At 48.1% G+C, this 7,698-nt stretch overlaps 1 non-coding gene across 1 annotated transcript; it reads left to right on the forward strand.

Moving 5' to 3' along the window:
- The first annotated feature begins 3,173 nt into the window (after positions 1-3,173).
- On the forward strand, positions 3,174-3,245 carry TRNAK-UUU (transfer RNA lysine (anticodon UUU)). Its single transcript has one exon. It is a non-coding gene; the product is annotated as a tRNA-Lys (tRNA).
- Positions 3,246-7,698: the final 4,453 nt, after the last annotated feature.

Raw genomic sequence — 7,698 nt, forward strand, 5'->3', positions numbered from 1 at the left:
CTTGAGCCCAAATCACCGCTAGGCAGAAGCGGGTGATCACGTAAACCATAAATAGGGGCCGGCAGATTTAGACATGGTCATTGAAACTTACCAAAAACACACACGCACGCACACAGACACACATGGATGCATTTTGGATATATGTTTTGCCAAATTATTTCATATCTTCCACATGATCTAAAATATGTAATATGTAAGTTTGTATATGGCAAAGCTAATTAATGACACTAATTCCACGCACCAAGTGTAGAGGAACATATTCGTTGGTGCCTCTCATGCTGAGCGTACAAAATGTGCGCCTGATATTGTATTCCTGTTCCTCCTTGTATTGCAGTTGGCTTAAGAAGCAGCTAGTCAGCTTAGTAATGGCTTCATAGCCTGGAGCATGGAGTCCAGATTAATGTCGTGCACGCACACACGCGGGGACGTATGTCTCCCGTGGCGCAGGACGCGGGCCTGTCCAGTCACCACGTTGAGCTGGACGAGCCCAACTGCGCTCACAGACAACACCAGCGTGCCGCTCCTCTCCCCGATTCCATGGAAGCGAACCGGGCTGTGCCCAACACCCCAGTCGACCATGTCCACCAGCACCCGCCGGCGCCACGTCCCCTCCGACGACAACGTCCACATCGCTATCGCCTGCGCCTCCGACGCGACCACGCCCAGCTCCCCGGCCCCGGAGACGACCAGCATAGGTGTCGCATTCACTCTAGTGGCAGGTGGCTCCACTCCGTCGATCAAGTCCCACGGCAGCTCCATCATCCTCACCGCCCCCGTGTCCACGTCCAGAGCGATGATTCGCAGGTCGTGCTCGTGGTGATCGAGATCCGGGAGGAGGCGTACGTACCAGTGCACGGTGCGCCCGGTGACCACGGGGTGGGAGTCGTTGCATGATTTGAATGGTGGGTGGTGCGGGGAGAGGCGGGGTGCGCGGAGGGCGCCCCATCCTCCGTCCCGCGACGAGTAGATCTGCGTCCAGAGGATCTCGTCCGCGGCCAGCAGCTGGAAGGAGCGGCAGTGGTCGTCGACGGCGACCAAGGCGAACTTGTTGCAGCCGTACACCTCCGTGGGAGGGACGTCGGAGGCGTCGCCGGTGAAGCTGTTGCACACCCTGAACTTGGGTAAAGGATGGCGGTCGTGGCGGAGGACGACGAGGCCGTCCCGCGAGGCCACGGGCTCGAGCTCGAGGCTGGCATTGAAGCGGGCGGGGAAGGACTGCGGCGGCACGGTCTTCCGGGCCACGTTCTTGGGGGGACGGGAACTGCCGTCCCAGCACTGGCTCCAGTAGGAGATGCCGCGGAGGAGGGCAGGGTTGAAGCCGCCGTTGGCAGCGGCGCGGAGGGCCAGACGGCGGCGGAAGTCCTGGTCGATGATGGCGCCGCGGAGCCGTTTGCAGGCCGCGGCGCAGCGGACGATGGCCGCGGGGTCGGAGCGCGCGGCTACCTCGACGAGGAGATCCAACGGGAGTCTCGGCGCGGTCGCCTTGACGATCGTCTCATCCCTGCATGCGCCCTTGGTTGACATGGCTTTAGGAGGAGCACGTCGTCAGGCAGCAGGATCGCTGCGCCGGTCCGGCTACCCCGGCCTCCTTGTCGTCGGGGCGGCGAAAGGCGAGGCGAGGCGAGGCGAGGGGCGTGGAGGGAAGCTCGAGTCCACAGCAGGCGGCGGCGTGAAGACGTACGGGTCGGGGCAGGAGATCTGATCGAGTTGTCCTTTAAAAACTGTTGGGAGATGTATCGGTATCGGATCGGACGGCCCAAAATCCGCCGCGTCTACCCGGGTATGTTTTCCTTGAAGAAGGGAATGTCCAGCCTCTGAACTGCAGCCCTGCTGGACGCCTTGCATACGAGTTTCATAGGATTTCTAGGGATTTATAAATCCTTAAGAAAAATTCCCACATTGGCTGTTTGTTTCACAGGATTGGAATCGTTAGGAATTTTTCCTAAGAAATTCATATGCAGCAGAGGAAAAATTTATTGTGCACTCAAACTTGTTGCTATGTGATACCGAACGCCGTTTGATCCAAATTCACGTAATTTTATATTCACGTAGGAGATATGCCAATCTAAACCTGTAGTTTTGCTATTTCTGTCTTTTGAGAATTGTATGGAACAAGAGAGACTTAACCTTTTTCTCATGTGAACATGAGTTATTACTTCTCTAAAGCATGCGAGAGTTCCCTCGACACCGTTCGTTTTTGGGTGGAGTGCTGCGGGGGCTCTCCAAGCCGTCTGATCTGGCTGGACGGCGCGGCCCCGGACGACTCGCTTCAGCTGTCCATTATGTGTGGACTGCTGGCTCGGTCAAGGCCACCATCATGCGGCGGGTTTGGTAGTGCTCGCGCTCGCCCACACGCGAAAGGGAGGCCAAACCCGCATGTTGGCGTATTTGCCTCCGATGATCCGGTTCCGTCGCGCAAGCCGGCCGGGGTCAAAGCCTGCCTCGATGGAAAGGCCCCCTGCATCGTTTGTTTTGTGCTGGCTTCCCACGGCTACTTGCGTGGGGCTTTTTTTCTAGGTCGGTTTATCAATCGTCTTCCCTATTTTGGTCGATTTTACTATTAAGATACTTCTTATTTATTTTAGAAAATATGATTGTGAGCCAATTGCATAGGTCCGCGGGTAGCCCTAGGTGCCTATTGCGTGTCACACAAAAAAACCCGGCCGGAAAAATTCCTATCAGGACATTAGCTAAGATTCAATGGAAAAATTCCTGTCCTATGCATCAAATGACATCTTTTTCTCTATAGGAACTGAGATGCATGTCATCTCTCTTCCTATGATTTTCCTATTCCTACAACATTTTTATCCTATGAACCAAAGGAGGCCTCAACCAATTTGTTCATTTCATTTGTTTTTTCAATTAAAACACCTTAGTTTTTGTAATAGTATTCAAGTATCATTTTTGTGTTTTCTGAAAAATGTTTACAAATTTCAACAAAGGTTGGTGAATTAAAACAATGTTCCCAAAAGAAGGATCGCTGTACATGACAGGCCCAATGATGCCCTTGGGGGTCGTGATTTTGTCGACCGCCTCCATTGCATGCACGAAATACGAATTGCTATAATAACCATTGAAAAAAAAAACTACAACTAACGAGCGGCGTGGCAAAGCGTGCACTTACCTTTGTGGTGTACATTGAAAAGATTTATAATTAGCTTATTTTGCATGAAGCCGACCTAGCTCAGTGGTAGAGCGCGTGGCTTTTAACCACGTGGCCGTGGGTTTGATCCCCACGGTCGGCGATCTTCTGTCCCGACCCTTTTTTTCCCACAAAGCGCAGAAGAAACACTAACCAAAATACACCAGCTGCTCCAACAAATCCTGATTTCGTTTTCTGTACTAATATTCTTTTTCTTCTGTCCCGCCCCTTTTTTTTCCCACAAAGCGCAGAAGAAACACTAACCAAAATACACCAGCTGCTCCAACAAATCCTGATTTCGTTTTCTGTACTAATATTCTTTTTCTTCTGTCCCGACCCTTTTTTTCCCACAAAGCGCAGAAGAAACACTAACTAAAATACACCAGCTGCTCCAACAAATCCTGATTTCGTTTTCTGTACTAATATTCTTTTTCTTCTGTCCCGCCCCTTTTTTTCCCACAAAGCGCAGAAGAAACACTAACCAAAATACACCAGCTGCTCCAACAAATCCTGATTTCGTTTTCTGTACTAATATTCTTTTTCTTCTGTCCCGACCCTTTTTTTCCCACAAAGCGCAGAAGAAACAATAACCAAAATACACCAGCTGCTCCAACAAATCCTGATTTCGTTTTCTGTACTAATATTCTTTTTCTTCTGTCCCGCCCCTTTTTTTTCCCACAAAGCGCAGAAGAAACACTAACCAAAATACACCAGCTGCTCCAACAAATCCTGATTTCGTTTTCTGTACTAATATTCTTTTTCTTCTGTCCCGACCCTTTTTTTTCCCACAAAGCGCAGAAGAAACACTAACCAAAATACACCAGCTACTCCAACAAATTCTGATTTCGTTTTCTGTACTAATATTCTTTTTCTTTTTTTTTGACCCGGGCTAATCCCCTTTCCATTGAAAATATAACGGAAATACAGCCAGTTCCGAGTTCAAACAAGGGAAAGGGAAACAGCGGGATCAAGCACTTCAGAAAAACCCGCTGTGAGCGCTCGCAATCGAAACGCGCACTACGAGGCGAAAACCCTGAAGCACCATCAACACGCATCGAACCAAACTAAAGTTCAGATCACAATACAACCCCGCACCAAGGCATCTCAGTTATGCAGAACAAAAGAAACAAACTCCACACAAACGCTCTCCAGAGTCTTTGGTGTCTCAAATCGATCACTTTAGAAGGCTTCCGCAATGTCTCAGGCCTCCCAGCAGCTGAATCACTCCACGGTCTCGCCCGTGTGTGCAGTCGTGTAGATTCTCATCATCTCTTTAGCACTGTCCTTCAGAATCATTGCACCACGCTCCAGTTCCACTCGTCTTTCGCCCTTCAGAAGACCTGCCCAATAAGATAGGTGCATACAAGCGTTGAAAACAATCTCGAAAGGAGATGACATTTTCTTAAATTCAAAAGTAGCCTGGTTTCGTTTTCTGTACTAATATTCTTTTTCTTCTGTCCCGACCCTTTTTTTTCCCACAAAGCGCAGAAGAAACACTAACCAAAATACACCAGCTGCTCCAACAAATCCTGATTTCGTTTTCTGCACTAATATTCTTTTTCTTTTTTTTTGACCCGGGCTAATCCCCTTTCCATTGAAAATATAACGGAAATACAGCCAGTTCCGAGTTCAAACAAGGGAAAGGGAAACAGCAGGATCAAGCACTTCAGAAAAACCCGCTGTGAGCGCTCGCAATCGAAACGCCCACTACGAGGCGAAAACCCTGAAGCACCATCAACACGCATCGAACCAAACTAAAGTTCAGATCACAATACAACCCCGCACCAAGGCATCTCAGTTATGCAGAACAAAAGAAACAAACTCCACACAAACGCTCTCCAGAGTCTTTGGTGTCTCAAATCGATCACTTTAGAAGGCTTCCGCAATGTCTCAGGCCTCCCAGCAGCTGAATCACTCCACGGTCTCGCCCGTGTGTGCAGTCGCGTAGATTCTCATCATCTCTTTAGCATTGTCCTTCAGAATCATTGCACCACGCTCCAGTTCCACTCGTCTTTCGCCCTTCACGAGACCTGCCCAATAAGATAGGTGCATACAAGCGTTGAAAACAATCTCGAAAGGAGATGACATTTTCTTAAATTCAAAAGTAGCCTGGTTTCGTTTTTTGTACTAATATTCTTTTTCTTCTGTCCCGACCCTTTTTTTTCCTACAAAGCGCAGAAGAAACACTAACCAAAATACACCAGCTGCTCCAACAAATCCTGATTTCGTTTTCTGTACTAATATTCTTTTTCTTTTTTTTTGACCCGGGCTAATCCCCTTTCCATTGAAAATATAACGGAAATACAGCCAGTTCCGAGTTCAAACAAGGGAAAGGGAAACAGCGGGATCAAGCACTTCAGGAAAACCCGCTGTGAGCGCTCGCAATCGAAACGCCCACTACGAGGCGAAAACCCTGAAGCACCATCAACACGCATCGAACCAAACTAAAGTTCAGATCACAATATAACCCCGCACCAAGGCATCTCAGTTATGCAGAACAAAAGAAACAAACTCCATACAAACGCACTCCAGAGTCTTTGGTGTCTCAAATCGATCACTTTAGAAGGCTTCCGCAATGTCTCAGGCCTCCCAGCAGCTGAATCACTCCACGGTCTCGCCCGTGTGTGCAGTCGCGTAGATTCTCATCGTCTCTTTAGCATTGTCCTTCAGAATCATTACACCACGCTCCAGTTCCACTCGTCTTTCGCCCTTCAGGAGACCTGCCCAATAAGATAGGTGCATACAAGCGTTGAAAACAATCTCGAAAGGAGATGACATTTTCTTAAATTCAAAAGTAGCCTGGTTTCGTTTTCTGTACTAATATTCTTTTTCTTCTGTCCCGACCCTTTTTTTTCCCACAAAGTGCAGAAGAAACACTAACCAAAATACACCAGCTGCTCCAACAAATCCTGATTTCGTTTTCTGTACTAATATTCTTTTTCTTTTTTTTTTTGACCCGGGCTAATCCCCTTTCCATTGAAAATATAACGGAAATACAACCAGTTCCGAGTTCAAACAAGGGAAAGGGAAACAGCGGGATCAAGCACTTCAGGAAAACCCGCTGTGAGGGCTCGCAATCGAAACGCCCACTACGAGGCGAAAACCCTGAAGCACCATCAACACGCATCGAACCAAACTAAAGTTCAGATCACAATACAACCCCGCACCAAGGCATCTCAGTTATGCAGAACAAAAGAAACAAACTCCACACAAACGCTCTCCAGAGTCTTTGGTGTCTCAAATCGATCACTTTAGAAGGCTTCCGCAATGTCTCAGGCCTCCCAGCAGCTGAATCACTCCACGGTCTCGCCCGTGTGTGCAGTCGCGTAGATTCTCATCATCTCTTTAGCATTGTCCTTCAGAATCATTGCACCACGCTCCAGTTCCACTCGTCTTTTGCCCTTCAGGTGACCTGCCCAATAAGATAGGTGCATACAAGCGTTGAAAACAATCTCGAAAGGAGATGACATTTTCTTAAATTCAAAAGTAGCCTGGTTTCGTTTTCTGTACTAATATTCTTTTTCTTCTGTCCCGACCCTTTTTTTTCCCACAAAGCGCAGAAGAAACACTAACCAAAATACACCAGCTGCTCCAACAAATCCTGATTTCGTTTTCTGTACTAATATTCTTTTTCTTTTTTTTTGACCCGGGCTAATCCCCTTTCCATTGAAAATATAACGGAAATACAGCCAGTTCCGAGTTCAAACAAGGGAAAGGGAAACAGCGGGATCAAGCACTTCAGGAAAACCCGCTGTGAGCGCTCGCAATCGAAACGCCCACTACGAGGCGAAAACCCTGAAGCACCATCAACACGCATCGAACCAAACTAAAGTTCAGATCACAATACAACCCCGCACCAAGGCATCTCAGTTATGCAGAACAAAAGAAACAAACTCCACACAAACGCTCTCCAGAGTCTTTGGTGTCTCAAATCGATCACTTTAGAAGGCTTCCGCAATGTCTCAGGCCTCCCAGCAGCTGAATCACTCCACGGTCTCGCCCGTGTGTGCAGTCGCGTAGATTCTCATCATCTCTTTAGCACTGTCCTTCATAATCATTGCACCACGCTCCAGTTCCACTCGTCTTTCGCCCTACAGGAGACCTGCCCAATAAGATAGGTGCATACAAGCGTTGAAAACAATCTCGAAAGGAGATGACATTTTCTTAAATTCAAAAGTAGCCTGGTTTCTACGATTCCAGATGGCCCAACATACAGCCGCCAGCCCCATAGTGAAGCACCATTCCCCTTGAGGAAGAAAAGCATAGCACCAAGTACTAATATTCTTTTTCAATTAATACTTATAAAAAAAATCTGCTTGGCGAAACCCATGCTGATTACATCCCCATCAGATCAATGTGAACGGCAACTGTGTCCAAATTTAGCAACGAACCAACGACTGATGCTCAATGTACTATATGCAGCGCTCCCGCTGTCCTTCAGAAACGAGTGAAACCACGATACAGGCATACAGCAGCAGCGAAAGGCGTCGAGCAGTTAAACGAGTGGAACATACCAGACAATATGCCAAAAAAGGGGGAAACATATCACAGGACAG

The sequence above is a fragment of the Triticum aestivum genome, chromosome 5A (genome assembly GCF_018294505.1).
Source record: "Triticum aestivum cultivar Chinese Spring chromosome 5A, IWGSC CS RefSeq v2.1, whole genome shotgun sequence".
Taxonomy (NCBI): domain Eukaryota; kingdom Viridiplantae; phylum Streptophyta; class Magnoliopsida; order Poales; family Poaceae; genus Triticum; species Triticum aestivum.